Raw genomic sequence first — 22,282 nt, forward strand, 5'->3', positions numbered from 1 at the left:
GTGAAAATGCAAAATACCCAATTCTGGAGTCCCTGACCCTAAGTATATATACATTTTTCATAGTATTAATAGTATTTCATAGTATTTTTGAAGTTATATTTCCACAGAACAAATCAATTCATAACATAATACATTTTCTTGTTGTAGAGACTGGGATAAAACAGTATAATTTTTAGAAGTTAGGAGCCCAAAGTAGTAACAGATCCTAAGGCTGAGAATGCCTACATGGCTGGGTTGTTTGAGCATGGAAGGTAAGTAAAGATGCTGCAACTGTAACTACTAGATACAATTTTGTGATCACCTATTTGAAAGCCAGTAGAAAGTAGAAGCCCAGAGACATATCTTTAAACGATTATCACATATCCAAGGAATAAAGACACTGGAACACTTAAAAAGCGTTTACATTCTTTTTTTTTTTTTAACATCTTTATTGGAGTCCAATTGCTTTACAATGTTGTGTTAGTTTCTGCCATATAACAAAGTGAATCAGCTATACATATACATACATCCCCATATCTCCTCCCTCTTGCGTCTCCCTCACACCCTCCCTATCCCACCCCTCTAGGTGGTCACAAAGCACGAAGCTGATGAGTTTTACCAAACTTTTACTTTCATGTAACCTTCACCACAACCAAGGTATAGAACAATATCAGGTCAGGTATTTTTTTTTTTACTTTTACCCACATATTTATTACTTACAGCACTCTTCATTCCTTGTGTAAATAAGTTTCCATGTGGTGTTATTTTCCTTCCACTTAAAGAACTACCTTAAAACATTTATTGTAAATCCCTGCCCTGATATTCTCATGAGGAAGACAGACAATAAATAAAATATACAGGATGTTGGAAGGAAAAAAACATTTCTGGTAGTGCAAATCTATTAGTGACAGATCCTTTCAGGTCTTGCTTTTTAAAAAACATTTTTATTTTGCCTTCATTTTCTTAAAGAATATTTTCACTGGATATAGAAGGCTAGGAGGGAAGACTTCTGGTTGCTGTTTCCTTTTAAACACTTTAAAGATGTTGTTTCATTGTTTTCTGTCTTACAAAGTTCTGCCAAGAAATCCATGGTCAATCTTATCTTTACGCCTTTATTCAGACCCCTTTTATGTTAGAGGACAGAAATAGTGTGTCTTTTTAGCTGCATTGAAATTTTTCTCTTTATTCCTGGATTTCAGCTATTTGATTATGATGTGCCTTGGTGAGATTTCTTGTGCATTTATAACGTCTGGGACTCTTTATAATTCCCAAATATATGAGTTTATAGTTTTCACTGAACTTGACAAAATTTTGGCCATTATTTATCCACATATTTTTCTGCTCCTTCCTCAACACACACACTTCTCCTGAAATTCCATTGCACGTGTATTGGGCCACTTGCTATCATCCTATAGGTCACAGAGGCTCTGTTCATTTTTTTGTTCAGCCTTTTTTCTTTTCATGTTTCATTTTGAAATGTTTCTGTTGGTATGTCTTCTGGATCACGCACTTCGTATTCTGTTGTAACTAATTTGCTGTTAAATTTTTGCTGGCAACCTTTTCATGTCAGATACCGTATTTTTCACCTCTGGATGTATTATTTCATTCTTTTCATATCATCCATTTTTATGTTTCTTTTAAATTCTTTAACATATTTATAATAGGTTTTTAAACCTCTTTATGAATTTCATCATGTTGGCCAGTTCTAGGAATGTTTTTATTGACTAATTTTTCTTCTGGTTATGGGTCACATTTTCCTGTTTCTTCATATAGCTAAAATTTTGGTGGGGGGGTACTAGATATTTTGAATTTTACATTGTTGAGCTTCTAGATTTTGTTTCTTCCTTAAAAGGGTGTTGGACTTTATTCTATCAAGCAGTTAACGTTTCTTGCTCAGGATTTAATCTTTCTCTGATTTTAGAGTTGCCTATTCTCTAGAGCTAGAATATTCTTACTACTAAGGCAAGAGCTTTCTGAGATTTCCAAAAGTCCCAGACTTCAACCCTCTTTGAGCTCTGAGAATTGTTTAGTTTTTTTTTTTTTTTTTAAACATCTTTATTGGGGTATAATTGCTTTACAATGGTGTGTTAGTTTCTGCTTTATAACAAAGTGAATCAGTTATACAAATACATATGTTCCCATATCTCTTCCCTCTTGCGTCTCCCTCCCTCCCACCCTCCCTATCCCACCCCTCTAGGTGGACACAAAGCACCGAGCTGATCTCCCTGTGCTATGCGGCAGCTTCCCACTAGCTATCTACCTTACGTTTGGTAGTGTATATATGTCCGTTCCTCTCTCTCGCTTTGTCACAGCTTACCCTTCCCCCTCCCATATCCTCAAGTCCATTCTCTAGTAGGTCTGTGTCTTTATTCCTGTCCTACCCCTAGGTTCTTCATGACATTTTTTCCCCTTAAATTCCATATATATGTGTTAGCATACGGTATTTGTCTTTCTCTTTCTGACTTACTTCACTCTATATGACAGACTCTAGGTCTATCCACCTCATTACAAATAGCTCAATTTCGTTTCTTTTTATGACTGAGTAATATTCCATTGTATATATGTGCCACATCTTCTTTATCCATTCATCAGTCGATGGACACTTAGGTTGTTTCCATCTCCGGGCTACTGTAAATAGAGCTGCAATGAACATTTTGGTACATGACTATTTTTGAATTATGGTTTTCTCAGGGTATATGCCCAGTAGTGGGATTGCTGGGTCACATGGTAGTTCTATCTGTAGTTTTTTAAGGAATTTCCATACTGTTCTCCATAGTAGCTGTACCAATTCACATTCTCACCAGCAGTGCAAGAGTGTTCGCTTTTCTCCACACCCTCTCCAGCATTTATTGTTTCTAGATTTTTTGATGATGGCCATTCTGACTGGTGTGAGATGATAACTCATTGTAGTTTTGATTTGCATTTCTCTAATGATTAATGATGTTGAGCATTCTTTCATGTGTTTGTTGGCAGTCTGTATATCTTCTTTGGAGAAATGTCTATTTAGGTCTTCTGCCCATTTTTGGATTGGGTTGTTTGTTTTTTTGTTATTGAGATGCATGAGCTGCTTATAAATTTTGGAGATTAATCCTTTGTCAGTTGCTTCATTTGCAAATATTTTCTCCCATTCTGAGGGTTGTCTTTTGGTCTTGTTTATGGTTTCCTTTGCTGTGCAAAAGCTTTGAAGTTTCATTAGGTCCCATTTGTTTCTTTTTGTTTTTATTTCCATTTCTCTAGGAAGTGGGTCAAAAAGGATCTTGCTGTGATTTATGTCATAGAGTGTTCTGCCTATGTTTTCCTCTAAAAGTTTGATAATTTCTGGCCTTACATTTAGGTCTTTAATCCATTTTGAGCTTATTTTTGTGTATGGTGTTAGGGAGTGATCTAATCTCATACTTTTACATGTGCCTGTCCAGTTTTCCCAGCACCACTTATTGTACATTCCTGCCTCCTTTATCAAAGATAAGCTGACCATATGTGCGTGGGTTTAATCTCTGGGCTTTCTATCCTGTTCCATTGATCTATCTTTCTGTTTTTGTGCCAGTACCATACTGTCTTGATTACTGTGGCTTTGTAGTATAGTCTGAAGCCAGGCAACCTGATTCCTCCAGCTCTGTTTTTCGTTCTCAAGATTACTTTGGCTATTCGGGGTCTTTTGTGTTTCCATACAAATTGTGAAATTTTTTGTTCTAGTTCTGTGAAAAATGTCACTGGTAGTTTGATCGCAATTGCATTCAATCTGTAGATTTCTTTGGGTAGTAGAGTTATTTTCACAATGTTGATTCTTCCAATCCAAGAACATGGTATATCTCTCCATCAATTTGTATCATCTTTAATTTCTTTCATCAGTGTCTTATAACTTTCTGCATACAGGTCTTTTGTCTCCTTAGGTAGGTTTATTCCTAGATATTTTATTCTTTTTGTTGCAGTGGTAAATGGGAGTGTTTCCTTATTTTCTCTTTCAGATTTTTCATCATTAGTGTATAGGAATGCCAGAGATTTCTGTGCATTAATTTTGTATCCTGCTACTTTACCAAATTCATTGATTAGCTCTAGTAGTTTTCTGGTAGCATCTTTAGGATTCTCTATGTATAGTATCATGTCATCTGCAAACAGTGACAGCTTTACTTCTTTTCCGATTTGGATTCCTTTTATTTCCTTTTCTTCTCTGATTGCTGTGGCTAAAACTTCCAAAACTATGTTGAATAAGAGTGGTGAGAGTGGACAACCTTGTCTTGTTCCTGATCTTAGTGGAAATGCTTTCAGTTTTTCATCATTGTGGACAATGTTGGCTGTGGGTTTGTCATATATGGCCTTTATTATGTTGAGGAAAGTTCCCTCTATGCCTACTTTCTGCAGGGTTTTTATCATAAATCGGTGTTGAATTTTGTCAAAAGCTTTCTCTGCATCTATTGAGATGATCATATGGTTTTTCTCCTTCAATTTGTTAATATGGTGTATCACGTTGATTGATTTGCGTATATTGAAGAATCCTTGCATTCCTGGAATAAACCCCACTTGATCATGGTGTATGATCCGTTTAATGTGCTGTTGGATTCTGTTTGCTCGTATTTTGTTGAGGATTTTTGCATCTATGTTTATCAGTGATATTGGCCTGTAGTTTTCTTTCTTTGTGACATCTTTGTCTGGTTTTGGTATCAAGGTGATGGTGGCCTCATAGAATGAGTTTGGGAGTGTTCCTCCCTCTGCTATATTTTGGAAGAGTTTGAGAAAGATAGGTGTTAGCTCTTCTCTAAATGTTTGATAGAATTCGCCTGTGAAGCCATCTGGTCCTGGGCTTTTGTTTGTTGGAAGATTTTTCATCACAGTTTCAATTTCAGTGCTTGTGATTGGTCTGTTCATATTTTCTATTTCTTCCTGATTCAGTCTTGGGCAGGTTGTGCATTTCTAAGAATTTGTCCATTTCTTCCAGGTTGTCCATTTTATTGGCATAGAGTTGCTTGTAGTAATCTCTCATGACCTTTTGTATTTCTCCAGTGTCAGTTTTTACTTCTCCTTTTTCATTTCTAATTCTCTTGATTTGAGTCTTCTCCCTTTTTTTCTTGATGAGTCTGGCTAATGGTTTATCAATTTTGTTTATCTTCTCAAAGAACTAGCTTTTAATTTTATTGATCTTTGCTATCGTTTCCTTCATTTCTTTTTCATTTATTTCTGATCTGATTTTTATGATTTCTTTCCTTCTGCTAACTTTGGGGTTTTTTTGTTCTTCTTTCTCTAATTGCTTTAGGTGCAAGTTTAGGTTGTTTATTCGAGATGTTTCCTGTTTCTTAAGGTAGGATTTTATTGCTATAAACTTCCCTCTTAGAACTGCTTTTGCTGTATCCCATAGGTTTTGGGTCGTCGTGTCTCCATTGTCATTTGTTTCTAGGTACTTTTCTATTTCCTCTTTGATTTCTTCAGTGATCACTTCGTTATTAAGTAGTGTATTGTTTAGCCTCCATGTGTTTGTATTCTTTACAGACCTTTTCCTGTAATTGATATCTAGTCTCATAGCGTTGTGGTCAGAAAAGATACTTGATACAATTTCAATTTTCTTAAATTTACCAAGGCTTGATTTGTGACCCAAGATATGATCTATCCTGGAGAATGTTCCATGAGCACTTGAGAAAAATGTGTGTTCTGTTGTTTTTGGATGGAATGTCCTATAAATATCAGTTAAGTCCATCTTGTTTAATGTATCATTGAAAGCTTGTGTTTCCTTATTTATTTTCATTTTGGATGATCTGTCCATTGGTGAAAGTGGGGTGTTAAAGTCCCCTACTATGAATGTGTTACTGTCGATTTCCCCTTTTATGGCTGTTAGTATTTGCCTTATGTATTGAGGTGCTCCTATGTTGGGTGCATAAATATTTACAATTGTTATATCTTCTTCTTGGAGGGATCCCTTGATCATTATGTAGTGTCCTTCTTTGTCTCTTCTAATAGTCTTTATTTTAAAGTCTATTTTGTCTGATATGAGAATCGCTACTCCAGCTCTCTGTTGATTTCCATTTGCATGGAATATCTTTTTCCATCCCCTCACTTTCAGTCTGTATGTGTCTCTAGGTCTGAAGTGGGTCTCTTGTAGACAGCATCTATATGGGTATTGTTTTTGCATCCATTCAGCCAATCTACATCCTTTGGTGGGAGTATTTAGTCCATTTACATTTAAGGTAATTATCGATATGTATGTTCCTATTCCCATTTTCTTAATTGTTTTGGGTTCGTTATTGTAGGTCTTTTCCTTCTCTTGTGTTTCTTGCCTAGAGAAGTTCCTTTAGCATTTGTTGTAAGGCTGGTTTGGTGGTGCTGAACTCTCTCAGCTTTTGCTTGTCTGTAAAGCTTTTAATTTCTCCATCAAATCTGAATGAGATCCTTGCTGGGTAGAGTAATCTTGGTTGCAGGTTTTTCTCCTTCATCACTTTAAGTATGTCCTGCCAGTCCTTTCTGGCTTGCAGAGTTTCTACTGAAAGATCAGCTGTTAACCTTATGGGGATTCCCTTGTGTGTTATTTGTTGTTTTTCCCTTGCTGCTTTTAATATGTTTTCTTTGTATTTAATTTTTGACAGTTTGATTAATATGTGTCTTGGCGTATTTCCTTGGATTTATCCTGTATGGGGCTATCTGTGCTTCCTGGACTTGATTAACTATTTCCTTTCCCATATTAGGGAAGTTTTCAACTATAATCTCTTCAAATATTTTCTCAGTCTCTTTCTTTTTCTCTTCTTCTTCTGGAACCCCTATAATTCGAATGTTGGTGTGTTTAATGTTGTCCCAGAAGTCTCTGAGACTGTCCTCAGTTCTTTTCATTCTTTTTTTCTTTATTCTGCTCCTCAGTAGTTATTTCCACTATTTTATCTTCCAGGTCACTTATCCGTTCTTCTGCCTCAGTTATTCTGCTATTGATCCCATCTAGAGTATTTTTAATTTCATTTATTGTGTTGTGCATCGTTGCTTGTTTCATCTTTAGTTCTTCTAGGTCCTTGTTAAATGTTTCTTGTATTTTGTCTATTCTATTTCCAAGATTTTGGATCATCTTTACTATCATTATTCTGAATTCTTTTTCAGGTAGACTGCCTATTTCCTCTTCATTTTTTAGGTTTGGTGGGTTTTTATCTTGCTCCTTCAACTGCTGTGTGTTTTTCTGTCTTCTCATTTTGCTTATCTTACTGTGTTTGGGGTCTCCTTTTTGCAGGCTGCAGGTCCGTAGTTCCCATTGTTTTTGGTGTCTGTCCCCAGTTGCTAAGGTTGGTTCAGTGGGTTGTGTAGGCTCCCTGGTGGAGGGGACTAGTGCCTGTGTTCTGGTGGATGAGGCTGGATCTTGTCTTTCTGGTGGGCAGGTCCACATCTGGTGGTGTGTTTTGGGGTGTCTTTGGACTTATTATGATTTTAGGCGCCTCTCTGCTAATGGGTGGGGTTGTGTTCCTGTCTTGCTAGTTGTTTGGCATAGGGTGTCCAGCACTGTAGCTTGCTGGTCGTTGAGTGAAGCTGGGTGCTGGTGTTGAGATTGAGATCTCTGGGAGATTTTCACCTTTTGATATTATGTGGAGCTGGGAGGTCTCTTGTGGACCAGTGTCCTGAAGTTGGCTCTCCCACCTCAGAGGCACAGCACTGACTCCTTGCTGGAGCACCAAGAGCCTTTCATCCACACAGCTCAGAATAAAAGGGAGAAAAAGTAGAAAGAGAATTAGTAGAAGTAGAGAGAAAGAAAGAAGGAAGGAAGGAAGGAAAGAAAGAAAGAAAGAAAGAAAGAAAGAAGGAAGGAAGGAAAGAAAGGAGGGAGGGAGGGAGGGAGGGAGGAGGGAGGGAAGGAAGGAAGGAAAAAAGAAAGAAGATAAAGTAAAAGAAAATAAAGTAAGATAAAATAAAATAAACTTATTAAAATAAAAAATAATTTTTAAGAAAATAAATTTTAAAAAAACACAAAAAAACGGACAGATAGAACCCTAGGACAAATGGTGGAAGCAAAGCTATACAGACAAAATCTCACACAGAAGCATACACATACACACTCACAAAAAAAGGAAAAGGGGAAAAAAATCATAAATCTTGCTCTCAAGGTCCACCTCCTCAATTTGGGATGATTCATTGTCTATTCATGTATTCCACAGACGCAGGGTACATCAAGTTGATTGTGGAGCTTTAATCCGCTGCTCCTGAGGCTGCTGGGAGAGATCTCCCTTTCTCTTCTTTGTTTTCACAGCTCCCGGGGCTCAGCTTTGGATTTGGCCCCACTTCTGCGTGTAGGTCGCCTGAGGGCGTCTGTTCTTCATTCAGACAGGACGGGGTTAAAGGAGCAGCTGCTTCGGGGGCTCCGGCTCACTCAGGCCGGGGGGGAGGGAGGGGCACTGCGTGCGGGGCGGGCCTGCGGCGGCAGAGGCCGTCGTGACGCACCAGCGTGAGGCGCGCCGTGCGTTCTCCCGGGGAAGTTGTCCCTGGATCCCGGGACCCTGGCAGTGGCGGGCTGCACAGGCTCCCCAGAAGTGGGGTGTGGATAGTGACCTGTGCTCGCACACAGGCTTCTTGGTGGTGGCAGCAACAGCCTTAGCGTCTCATGCCCGCCTCTGGGGTCCGCGCTTTTAGCCGCGGCTCGCGAGCGTCTCTGGAGCTCCTTTAAGCAGCGCTCTTAATCCTCTCTCCTCGCGCACCAGGAAACAAAGAGGGAAGAAAACGTCTCCTGCCTCTTCGGCAGGTCCAGAGTTTTCCCCGGACTCCCTCCCGGCTAGCCGTGGCGCACTAATCCCTGCAGGCTGTGTTCACGCCGCCAACCCCAGTCCTCTCCCGGCGCTCCGACCGAAGCCCAAGCCTCAGCTCCCAGCCCCGCCCGCCCCGGCAGGTGAGCAGACAAGCCTCTCGGGCTGGTGAGTGCCGGTCGGCACCGATCCTCTGTGCGGGAATCTCTCCGCTTTGCCCTCCGCACCCCTGTTGCTGTGCTCTCCTCCGCGGCCCCGAAGCTCCCTGCCTCTGCCACCCGCAGTCTCCACCCGCGAAGGGGCTTCTAGTGTGTGGAAATCTTTCCTCCTTCACGGCTCCCTCCCACTGGTGCAGGTCCCGTCCCTATTCTTTTGTCTCTGTTTATTCTTTTTTCTTTTGCCCTACCCAGGTACATGGGGAGTTTCTTGCCTTTTGGGAGGTCAGAGGTCTTCTGCCAGCATTCAGTAGGTGTTCTGTAGGAGTTGTTCCACGTGTAGATGTATTTCTGGTGTATCTGTGGAGAGGAAGGTGATCGCCGCGTCTTACTCTTCCGCCATCTTCCCCTAGTCCTCTCCGAATCAGGAACACTGGGGCTGGAACCCAGTCATCTGTGTTTTCACAGGTCCTCCTGGGGATTCTGATGCACGCTAGACAAAGTTTGAGAACCAGTGATCTGCTAGTGTTGGAGGGCCTCCTGAAGAGGTGGGGGTGGCTGTGGCTCACCGTGAGGACAAGGACACTGGTAGCAGAAGTTCTGGGAAGTACTTCTTGGCGTGAGCCCTCTCGGAGTCCACCATTAGCCGCACCAAGGAGCCTCGGTAATAAAGATTTATGTCTATGTTTTCTTCTAAGAATTTTATACTTTTAGCTGTCACATTTTGGTCTTTGATTCATTTTGAGTTACTTTTTTATATGGTGTGAAGTAGTCTCAAGCATTTTAAATGTTCTTCTACATTGTTATAAGTATTTTGAATGGTCCACATCTTAAATACTCTGATTTATCTCATAAAGTTATGAAGATTATATCATTCTGCTTTCAGTTAATACACAGATCTGTGTAATAATCACTTTTATTCTCCTCTTTCTTTAAAAACTATAGAGAACAGACAACTCTGTATTTAAAAAAAATTTTTTTTGTGGTATGCGGGCCTCTCACTGTTGTGGCCTCTCCCGTTGTGGAGCACAGGCTCTGGATGCGCAGGCTCAGCAGCCATGGCTCACGGGCCCAGCCGCTCTGCGGCATGTGGGATCTTCCCGGACCGGGGCACGAACCCGTGTCCCCTGCATCGGCAGGCGGACTCTCAACCACTGCGCCACCAGGGAAGCCCTACACGTATTTTTTTTCTGGATATAAATGTTATTTACATACCTGTAAGGGTCAAATAATTGAAGTGGAAACCCCAAACCTCTTTTAATCAGGTTAAGGATAAACAGGGTCATTAGTATCAGCTTTAAACATAACTTGGAGGTTTTTAAAAATGAATTATTTGAAATTTGTTGTTTTACCATAGCTACAGCAAAATGGCTTTGTGGAAATATCCTTTATTTCTCCAAATGCTTTTTATGAAGCACATTTTAAATGACTTCAGTATATTCCATCAAGTGGACATAGCATCCTATACTTATTTTCTTTTTGTTTTGAAATTTTATGCTTTAAATGGATTCTAACTTGATTTATCTTATCCCAATGAGTACACCTAATATTTGGGTTAGCTCTAGCCCAGTTTATTGGCTAGAGCTGTAATAATGTATTTTCTCTCTCTCTGGTGGACAATTGTAATGCTCTTTGTAATAAGTAACTATTATATACCCAAAGGATAGTTGGTTGTATTAAAAGAACCATTTATAAAAGTTGTTATTTCTGTAAATGTGAGTTTCTGTATGGTTTCATTTAATCATTTGTATTTTTACTTTCCAAAATAAGTGAGCAAAATGGAAAAAGCCTATAAAAGTGGGCCTTTTAGCCTAAAAGAACAAAAATTATACGTGTACTTGGCAAAGGGACATAGAGATATTGTTATGTGGATGAGGCAGCGACTAGTGAATGTAAAATAGTGATTTTTTTAAAATTTCACTAACATGCCATTCATTGTTCTCCCATACTTTCTGGCAGGTTCTCCTGTGACTTTGACCTTCACACTGGTCTTCGGTCCACAATGCAAGTCACAGGTGCTGGGACGGATTGCCCTGTGAAACTTCTAGTAGAAGGAAAGCAATGTAAGTGTCTAATACATGGAAAGCAAAGAGTAAAGAAGTGCTTAAGCCCTCAACTTAAAATGTGCAGGACATTTGCTTATTTGCTTTGTCAATATTAGAGAATTTCATATTACAGGATATTAGCTGAGGTTGAGAGGCCCTAAGAGGCCCAAGTAAGATATTAAAATCAGTTAACATTTAAGAATCATTAAGAGTCTTTTTCCTTATTTTCAAGGCATATGCTAATCATCAGTTGGAATCAAGTATTTCCTCTCATGGAGTACTATTCCATAGTTAAGTAAAAGATAGGATTTCTTTTGAAGTATATGATCACTGCTTATTATAGGGGAACAGACAAGGAAGCATATTCATTTTTTTTTTTACTGTATAGAAACTTGATTTAAGGGTTCATAAGGATAGCATTTATTTTAAGCTATTGTATTGAACATAATATTTCCCTAGGACTATTTTCATTTACTCTTGGCATAGTATCATTTATTTTATTTAATCATTCAACTCTTTTATTTAACTGAAATTCTCTCATTCACTCAGTAAATTTTCTCAGAGAGCATTAATTGAGCAGTAACCAGCACCAGGCACTGAGGTCCATGTTACTGTCTGAGAGACCCTTGGGTTGTTTTGGGGCTTAAATAATTCGATAGACATATTCAGCTACTGTGTTCAAACCATAGAATTGTGTGGAGCTTCTAAAGCAGGAGCTATACTGCATCTATCTTTGTATCTCCAGTTATACTGTAGACACTCAGTTACATATTTGTCAAATTAAATTGAGTAGCATCCTTGAGCGTTAGACTTGGAGATGTAGTGTCTAAGAGGCTCATAGAGGTGCCCCAGAGATGGCCAAAAGGTAGCGTGACAAGGCAGATTTCTGGGAGTTCCCTACTTATATGTCAGCTAGAGTAGACTCCCTTTTATCTATTGGGTTTCTGTATAAGATTTCATTTTTTAAAAATGCATCTACTGCTAAAAAATATTACAGTCATTGGTAATTCAATTGCCTCAATTACAAATGAGGTAAATCTAGTTTTCAGGAATCTATATCGGTTATAAGTTACGTAAATCTTTCTAAACAGATGTAGTTCACATCATGTCCCCTGCTTGCCCTTTTTTTCTTCCTTTCTTTCTTTTCTCTCTCTCTCTTTTTTTTTTTTTGGTTGTTTTTTTAAAAATAAGGGGGGGCCAACAGCCTAAAAATAATTTTCTTAAGAAACGATGAAGCAATAAAGTACAGAAGCCTTTGAAGACTGCTAGCAAGTTATGTCAGTGTTTGTAATGTGAAACTGCTTGAGGTCTCTTCAATGCTGTGTGCCCTCACACTGTGCGTGAATTCATTAAAACAATGCAGAATTCTTCTGGGGCAGGAAAATAAGGAAACTAATTTTTAAATGACTAAGGACTGAGGGTAAGCGTCTCTGTTAATTTCCCTGGCCTAATGGAGAACACATACATATGCTATCAGCTCATCTCTATCATTAAAAATAAGTTAGAACCGAAAACATGTACAATCACATCAAGGCTTGTCAATTAAAAGTCAACCCAGGAAAAATGTTTTGGAGATTACTGAGCCTGTCAGCTTCCACTGAAAGTGAGACGAGGTCTAGAGAGCAAGGCCTTGGTTAATGTTGAGATCTTTGTTATAAAGCAAAGAAAAACTGCTTCCTCCAGGTAACTTGGTATTGATGTCATTTGCCTTAAGAGAATATTTCCAGATTATTAAACTGATTATTCGTCATACACTTTAACTTGTGAACTCTAGGAATAAGTCAACAAGACTGATTCAGAAATACAAGGGCTAGGACACTTGTGGGGACTTTCCTGGCTGTCCAGTGGTTAAGAATCCGCCTTCCGATGCAGGGGACATGGGTTCGATCCCTGGTCGGGGAACTAAGATCCCACATGGCACAGGGCAACTAAGCCCGCACACTGTAACTACTGAGCCTGCGAGCCACAACTAGAGAGAAGCCCGTACACAACAACGATAGATCCTGCGTGCTGCAACGAAGATCCAGTGTGCTGCAACTAAGGCCCAACACAGCGAAATAAGTAAATAAATATTAAAATAATAGTAATAATAAACTCAGCCTCAAAATGTTTTTTTTTTTAAAAACGAAATACAAGGGCTAAATGTCATGAGAGGTGTATCTCTCCCTTTTGCAGCAGAAAATTACAGAAAACTCTCGAATAAGCATTTTTCTTACCACTGAGATTGTGAAATTTTTTTTAACTTCAGAGAATGGAATGCAACTCTCTGATGGACTTTTGTTTTCAATTTTCAAAACTGTTTCATGAGCTGAAAATTTCAAAGGAGTGGTTGGGAATAAATGTTATTTACAAATTCCAGAAGCCCATAAACTTCCTTTTCTTTACAAAATGGCCAACTGAATATTTTGAACTCATGTGTCTATCAAAAATGTAGATGCGGGCTTCCCTGGTGGCGTAGTGGTTGAGAGTCCGCCTGCCGATGCAGGGGACGCGGGTTCGTGCCCCGGTCCGGGAAGATCCCACATGCCGCGGAGCGGCTGCGCCCGTGAGCCACGGCTGCTGAGCCTGCGTGTCCGGAGCCTGTGCTCCACAACGGGAGAGGCCACAATAGTGAGAGGCCCGCGTACCGCAAAAACAAAAACAAAAACAAAACAAACAAATAAAAAAACACAATACAAAAGGTACAAAATGAAGGCAGTCTTCATGATACAATTTGAAATGACAGGCCAACCACGCCACTTTAGTATTAAAAAGTCAGGATGATGAAGGAAAAATGTTGGATAGCCTACCAAAACAGAGGAGGTAGCAGTCAAAAGCAAGTATTGTTCTTCTTCCGTCGACTCAGAGAGAATGGTTGCACTAAGGAGTAAACAGGCAGTGAGGGAAAGAACAGCATGTTGCAGAAGCAGAACGAGAGTATAGCTGAGGAGGGATGGGGAGAGATGGGGGCGTGAAGAATGACTGCACGGCCAGGGACAGAGAAGTTGAATTGTGAATTAAAGAAGCAGAATATATGACACAGACCTAGACATCATCATACTAAATGAAGTAAGTCAGAAAGAGAAAGATAAATACCATATCAAATCACTTATACATGGAATCTAAAATACGGCACAAATGAACATATCTATGAAACAGGAACAGACTCACAGACATAGAGAACAGACTTGTGGTTGCCAAGGCAGGGGTGGAGGAGGGATGGACTGGGAGTTTGGGATTAGCAGATGCAAACTGTTATATATAGAATGGATAAACAATAAGGTCCTACTGTATAACACAGGGAACTACATTCAATATCCTGTGATAAAATATACTGGAAAAGAATATGAAAAAGAATATACACATATGTATAACTGAGTCACTTTGCTGTACAGCAGAAATTAACAGAACATTGTAAATCAAACAGACTTCAATAAAATTAATTTAAAAAGAATATACGACACAAAGCATTTATCCAGATGGAATTAAGTAACATTTATAATAGGTAACATGGGAAGGAGATGAGGGGATGTAGACTCTCTCTCTTTATTGTGTTCTATCACAGTAGAGGGTAAAATAATATGAATGAAAATTTTTTTACGATGAAAAAGAAATGACTACCTATGCAAGGTATTTGTTCTTTGTGAGTGTCTAAAATGTATGCTCTACGTGTCTTGGTGAGAAAGTATATCTTGTCTCTTAAATACATTTTAATTCTAATTGTATTTATTGCATAACTATTCCCTAAAGGACAACGCACCTTTGGTTGCAGAGCCATAATCTTTGAATTCTTGTTAAGATTTGTCTGAGTTTTGTTTCATATCCACCTCTATGGTGATCATTTTGTAAAAATAAATATTTATACTTTAAAAAGTTGTATAGGCTTATAACAAAGCTTAAAACAAAACAAAGCAAGGCAACATCTGCTCTACGAATGCAAACTCTGCTTTCTACAGAGGCAACCACTTTCAACAGAGGGTTTACCTCTCTGTTTCCACAAATGCTTTTGCACGTCTGTTGATCGCGCATGCGTGCGCGCAGGCTCACACACACACGTACACATTTGCCTGGAACGGGAATAGGCAGGTTTTCCCAGATGAACTATAGATTCGCCCTTAGAACTCTCTCAAGGTGCTGTTCCACCGAACAACTTGGGGGAGCACTTTCCTCTTTTCTCCAAGAGGTCTCATGAGATGTGGCATGGGCCCAAACAGATCCCCAAATCAGTTTGAGCAGGCTATAATGCTCATAAACTTGGACCCTAGACACAGGCTCCAGCTTTTCTGGGAGAAATTTTATATACTACTTGCTAATTTGGATGGTGTTCTTGTTATTCAGAGTTCATCCTTCTAATTTGAGTCACATCTGTGACTGCTTAGCTGAACTGGGAGCCTCAGCATTGAGCTCTATCTTCGTTTGCTCAAGGGACACATGGTGTGGTAGGAGCCATCATGCTTTGTTTTTACAAATCAAACTCTTAATTAATTACTGAACATACTGCAATCCACTAATCAAGCTGTATTTTTTGAGACATTTCTGACTGATAAATATCTAGTCATCTGGCTTTGCAATATATCCTCTTGTCCTTGCTTTAGACAAAAATGGTAGGAGTCATCGGAAATGTATCTTTTTATGTGTGATTTGTTCAATGTCATGCATGAGCTTGGAAGAAAATAATTTCCCATAGAATTATATCCATATTCTTCTGGCCCACACTGAGAGGTAGTGTTTTCGAGTCAGAGCGGGCACTGAATGCAAAATCATAAAAGACTTGTGTTCAAATTCTGGCTTGGCTATTTCCAACTGATGGAACTTTAAATCTCAGTTTCTTATTTGTAGATTTGTTTTGAAAATTAAATGAGAAAAACCACATAAAACACCTAGTTCTGTGCTGGGCATCTAGCTAGCAGTGAAGTTTCCGATCATCCATTCATTCCCTCATTCCCACAAATATTTATGGAGGATTACCTGCAATTTCCTAGGCTTTTAGGCATGGAGAAAATGATTGTAGGCAAGATAGATAGAAAAAGTGGCTCTTTACATGAAGCTTATACTCTGGGGGAGGGGGATTCATAATAAATCAGAAATAAACAAATAAGTGAAGTAATTATTTTGTTTTTTAGATAATTGTGTATATATCTCACTTTCCATGCGATGAAAAGTTTTGTGAGAACAGTGTCTTACCGTTTTCTTTATCAAGATCACTATTGCACAAATTAGGAAACAGCTGTTGAGTAAATAAATGAACAAATGTAAGAAAGTCTCTAATCTATCTATATATGTGGAATGGCTTATGGTTTTACAGGAATATTTTAATAAGCACATCTATTACAAAATTCAAAAAGCATTCCTGAGATTCTTAAAGAGGCAGTATGGGGCAAAGGGTAAGAACAACGAATGCCCTGCACCCAGATTTCCTGGGTTTGAACAACAGTATGTAGCTATGTGACTTAAACACTCTGTGCCTCAGTTTACCCACAAGGAAAATTTGAGTAACAAATACCTCTAGAATATAGCTGTCATGCAGATTTAAAGAACTATTTCATGCGGAACATTTAAGAACCGTGGCACATAGCAAGCATTCAATAAATGTCAGATTTTTTTCTTTAACTAGAGAGCTATTTCTCAAACCAGACTGTCTAAACAAATGGGAGTTCTTGGGAATTTACTCAGAAGTCTTCTCATTTGTATAAGAATTTTACATTTTGTGTTTTCATTTTGATGAAAAATTTCAAAAATATTAAAGTTTGTTTATTTTGGAAATCTACCAAGCCATTTCAGTGCCCATATTTGCACTTACACTTAAAGTTGCTTTGAGTGATCACCCAACATGACAGTGTTTAGCTTTTAGTTTCTCAGACTCTGGGCTTACATGTATTCCTGAGAGTTTAAAATTTCTCGAGATTGAAAAATACTGTTTTGGAGCCTCAAGCGTATATGTGCCATAAGCCGTAATACACATGTTCACAGTGCAAAACGCATCTGTCATTCAACACATGTTTATCATGGCCCTCATTCATGCCGTCTCCCAATTCTTTTGGATGCTCTGTCTTCAGGCCACATAGTAGGATTTCACTTCTTTTTGTTTGTTTGTTTTTTAACATCTTTACTGGAATATAATTGATTTACAATGGTGTATTAGTTTCTGCTTTATAACAAAGCTATACATATACATATATCTCCTCCCTCTTGCGTCTCCCTCCCACCCTCCCTATCCCACCCCTCTAGGTTGTCACAAAGCACGGAGCTGATCTCCCTGTGCTATGCGGCTGCTTCCCACTAGCTATCTATTTTACATTTGGTAGTATATATAAGTCCATGCCACTCTCTCACCTCATCCCATCCTACCCTTGCCCCTCCCTGTGTCCTCAAGTCCATTCTCTACATCTGTGTCTTTATTCCTGTCCTGCCCCTAGGTTCTTCTTAACCATTTTTTTTTTTTTAGATTCCATATATATGTGTTAGCATACAGTATTTGTTTTTCTCTTTCTGACTTACTTCAGTCTGTATGACAGTCACTAGGTCCATCCACCTCACTACAAGTAACTCAATTTTGTTTCTTTTTAAGGCCGAGTAATACTCCATTGTATATATGTGCCACATCTTCTTTATCCATTCATCTGTCGATGGACACCTAGGTTGCTTCCATGTCCTGGCTATTGTAAGTAGAGCTGCAATGAACATTGTGGTACATGACTCTTTTTGAATTATGTTTTTCTCAGGGTTCCCTTTTCTCCACAAAATCTACAGACAGTAAAGGGTTCCCTTTTTGAATTATGTTTTTCTCAGGGTTCCCTTTTCTCCACAAAATCTACAGACAGTAAAGGCTGGAGAGAGGATTTCACTTCTTGGTCTTGTTTCTGTTTGGATGGTGAGGGGACCTGTGGCTACTTCTGGCCCATAAGTGGTGAGCAGAATCAACATGTGTTACTTCTGTACCAGTGTGTTTAATTGTTGGTGTAAGACCTTCCAGAACCCACTTTTCAAGTTTTAGCTGTTCATTGTCTGCAACCCTGAGCATCCCTGCCAACTTATGTTGGACATGTAGCATACATGAGAAATAACTTATTTGTTGATTTAAGCTACTGAGATTTGTATGTTGTTTTCCATAACTGCAACCCAATTAGTATGTAATTTCATTGCACCTATTGTGTCTAAGCCATGATGAAGCTGATGTATAAATCAAAAGTAAGTCAGTTTCCCAGTGCAGACTTTTCTTCTCAGTTTACACCCTGCCAAATTATATTCTGAGAGCTGAGTTAATGTAAGCCTTTTATTATCTTAAACTTTCACTCAACTTGAAACTCCTCAGGTTCATGTTATTCTCCCTCATCAATGAGGATGATAATAAAGCACATACAGTGTCTACGCTTCTCACCAGATGCTACGTAAACAGTAAAGATTTATTCTCCCAAGAGAAATGGAGAGCTGCCACAGGGAAAAAAAGAATATTGCTTGGCAAGATGGTCTCTCTCAGCCTGATGTGCCACTCCCAGGCTGGATCTCTGGAGTTGCCTAGTGGTGGTTCCTAGTGGCAGCTTGAGACAGATCCTTCAGAAGTCATATTTGCCCGCTACTCTCAGTCAGTCACAAGACCCAACTGAGTCCACTAGAGCCAATTTGAAGTTCTTCAAAAGAACAGGTCTTTCTCAGAACAAATTCTGTGTGCTAACACATATATATGGAATCTAAAAAAAAACCAGTTCTGAAGAACTTAGGGGCAGGACAGGAAAAAAGACGCAAACATAGAGAATGGACTTGAGGACACAGGGAGGGGGAAAGGTAGGCTGGGACGAGGTGAGAGAGTGGCATGGACATGTGTACACTGCCAAGTGTGAAGTGGATAGCTAGTAGGAAGCAGCTGCATGGCACAGGGAGATTGGCTCAGTGCTTTGTGACCACCTAGAGGGGTGGGTTGGGGAGGGTGGTGCGGGAGACACATGAGGGAGGGGATTTGGGGACATATGTATAAGTATGGCTGATTCACTTTGTTGTACGGTAGAAGCTGGTACAACATTGTAGAGCAATTATATGCCAATAAAGATGTTAAAATAAATAAATAAAATAAAAAAGAACAGGTCTTTTAAAGATTTGTCTATAGCATTGCTCTGGCATCAGGCGTAGGTCCAGTGAGCAAGTGGGAAAAGCAAAAGATCTTGCTTTTATCACCATGTCATCTAATAATATCTCTACTCTGCTCTAAAATGAATCATGGGCCCCGTGCCCTATAGGCTCTTCCTTGTCTCCAAGCTCATTGTCCATCTCCCTCAGAGATGTTCTTCCAAGGGGTTGGAGTTTATATCCCAATATTTTCTTGTGTCAGGACCTGAACTCAAAGAAAGAGACCAGAAAGTCTACTTCAAATAACAACCAGAAAGTCTACTTCAAAAACCACCCCCTCCCATATGTTCAGTCCAGATTAGGTACTTTAAAATTTTTTTCTTGAAACATAAAAAAGTCCTAGCTCATATTTAAAACACTAAAGCATGAGTTTTGAAGTGAGATACTTTCTCTTTAAGCAACATTTTTACTTTATACAACATCAATTAATGCATTCGAGAAATTTTTTCTGGAGCATGTACATGCAAGTAAGCCACCATATTGAACAAAAGGGGGAAAGTGGAAAGAAATAAGGCTGAAACATTTTATAGGAACATGATCATGAAGGATTTGTAAGACACGTCAAAATGTTTGAATTTATCCTAAGGACAATGGAAAGCCATTGAAAGACCCGGTGGGTAACAAGGTAAGATTTGCATTTTAAAATAACCACTCTGGCTACAGCAAGATGGTGGGGTCAAGACTGGGAGTTAAGGTAAAAGTAAGGAAGTTGTTTTAGACATTCAGATGAGAGAGGGTGGTGGCTTTGACTTGAAGATCAAGAAGGAGATTTAATATGGAGGTACTAATTTGGGAGTCAGCATAGACATGAGCACTGAAGCTCTATGAGTGGTTGATAATACAGGGATTGTATGGGAAGAACATGATCAAGGACGGAACCAAGACAAACATCAATCCTTAACGGTCTGGCAGGAAAAAGAACTGTGAAAGAAACTAAGAAGTATTAGAGGACAGATATACCAGGGGAGTGTGGTATCACGGAGCATAGGAAAGAGATTGTTTGAAAAACTAGTGTTAAAAGATTACATAGGTTAGGGACCAAAATATTTCTGTTAGATTTCATAGCTTAGGAGATTTCTGTTGGAGCAAGCAGTGTCAACGACCATGGTAGGAAAAAGCAGATTGTGGTAGGTTGATGAGTAAAAGAAAAAAGTAAAGAGAATAAATACAGATAGCTCTTTCAGGAAAATTATCTTTGAAAGAAAAAAGAGGAGAATAGCTGGAAGGAGATACAGACTCAAGGAAATTTTCTTCTGTTTTACTGCTAATTTTAAGGAGAGTATAGAAAGAGAGAGGTAGAAGGTCTAGAGAAAGCAGGTGGAAGGATTTTCTTAAAGGGACAAGAGGGAATGGGTGGAGGGATTAACATTAGACATTAGGAACATCTCTTCCCTTGTAACTGGAGGGAAACAGAAAGGATGGCTGTGGAAATGGCTAAATTTCTAGGTTTGGTAACATACAGTTAAGGGATTTACCTTTTGGCTATTTTCCTTTTGAAGTTGGAGGTGAGGTCATCGGTTGAGATTCAGTGGTGAGGTTGATGTTGGAAGTTTGGGGGGAGAGAGTGAAGATTCTTTGAAATAACTTCTGTAAAAAACTGAAGAGAGCTGATGATGGATGAGTACATCTTGCTCACAATTGGGGGGAGGCAGTTAAATGAGATGATGTATGGAAAGGTGTATGTGGTCGGTGCAAAATAACTCAATAAATAGTAGCTATTATTATTATTAATATGATCGTTTTCCTTCTCCTTTTTATGCCACAATACTAATTCTAGCTTTTATTTACAGCTCCACTTCTTCTTTGAAATTTGATCTCTTTGGTTTCTCTTAAGTTTCTTCCTTCACTCCACCTCGAGGCTCTTGCTTTCAGCTCATCACTTTCATCTCTTTCAACTCTTTCCGCTTGGTTGTTTTACATAATGCCTTATTGATACTGTCCCTTCCAAGTTGGCCTGGTCCCCAGCATATCTTCTTCTGATTATTTCCCTGTAGGACAGTTCCGTCACCTCTCTCTTGAGCTCATCATCAGAACTCAAACAATACCGAGGCCAGGGAAATCATGAGCGTTCTGTGGTTTACCAAAACTTATTGGCAAGAGAAATCCGAATCATAGCCCTGAGTTCCAATAGTATGATTCCATGAAAAGAATCAACTAGGTTAGAGGATCAAATTTAATCAGTTATAAGACTATGAAGCTGAAAGTTTTAGAGATGTTTATGGCTCTAGCAGGCAAAACGAGGTATTTTGTCTTTATGTATTTGCAATTGCCAATCCATCTCTTAGGTAAATCTGTATTTTTTTAAATTATAGTTGAAATCTGTCTTTAAAAACCCTTTTTGTAACGAAACAAAGCTGATCTCCCCGACAACTCTGCCTCTTCTACTGTTTGAGCTGCTGTCAGAGAAACTTCCTTCCATTCATCTAGTGCCTTTCTCCCTAAACTTGAGCTTTATCTCAGGACCTCTCCAAGCTCCATGACTGGAACCCTGGGGTCTTGGCTCTGACTAGCTATAGTTTATAGTCTGAGAAGGTGGGGCATCCACCCTGCCTTTCTCAACTCCTTTCCTTATTTATTATCCTGTCTAAGCATTTTCCCTCACCTCTCACCACTTTCAAGTGAATAATATGAAACTGAACATTTTATTAGTGAAATGACCACAGTAGATGATTACTGAGTGGAGAAACGAATCTCCCTCCTGAAAAAATGATAAGCCATTTTCATTGACTGGTGATCCCACAACTATATTTCATGAGGTTGACTGTGCATAGATCAAACTTTAACCCTCTTACAACTCATACCTTGGCTGCATTTTTAGGGGCACCTAGTATATACTTCATTTTTTTTTTTTTTTTTTGCGGTACTTGGGCCTCTCGCTGTTGTGGCCTCTCCCGTTGCGGAGCACAGGCTCCAGATGCGCAGGCTCAGCGGCCATGGCTCACGGGCCCAGCCGCTCTGCGGCATGTGGGATCTTCCCGGACCGGGGCACGAACCCGGGTCCCCTACATCGGCAGGCAGACTCTCAACCACTGCACCACCAGGGAAGCCCTATACTTCATTTTGATTATTAAAGCAGCGCAGCTTCATCACTGCTCACTGTGTAAGAAATCATATGAAAGCCTGCTATCAATTTAAAAGTATGCAAGGAGTGTGTTTTTGAAACCTGGCAGAGGGCACATGTAGACACACCAGAAACAACCTCAGCCTCTCAATCCCAGTGAACTTTGTTGGAAAGAAACTGAGCATGCAGGTACAGAATGGTTGAGTGATTTTTTTTTTTTTCCTGACCAACAGAGCTGCTTGTTAGCAA

This window comes from Phocoena phocoena, chromosome 11 (genome assembly GCF_963924675.1).
Source record: "Phocoena phocoena chromosome 11, mPhoPho1.1, whole genome shotgun sequence".
Classification (NCBI taxonomy): Eukaryota; Metazoa; Chordata; class Mammalia; order Artiodactyla; family Phocoenidae; genus Phocoena; species Phocoena phocoena.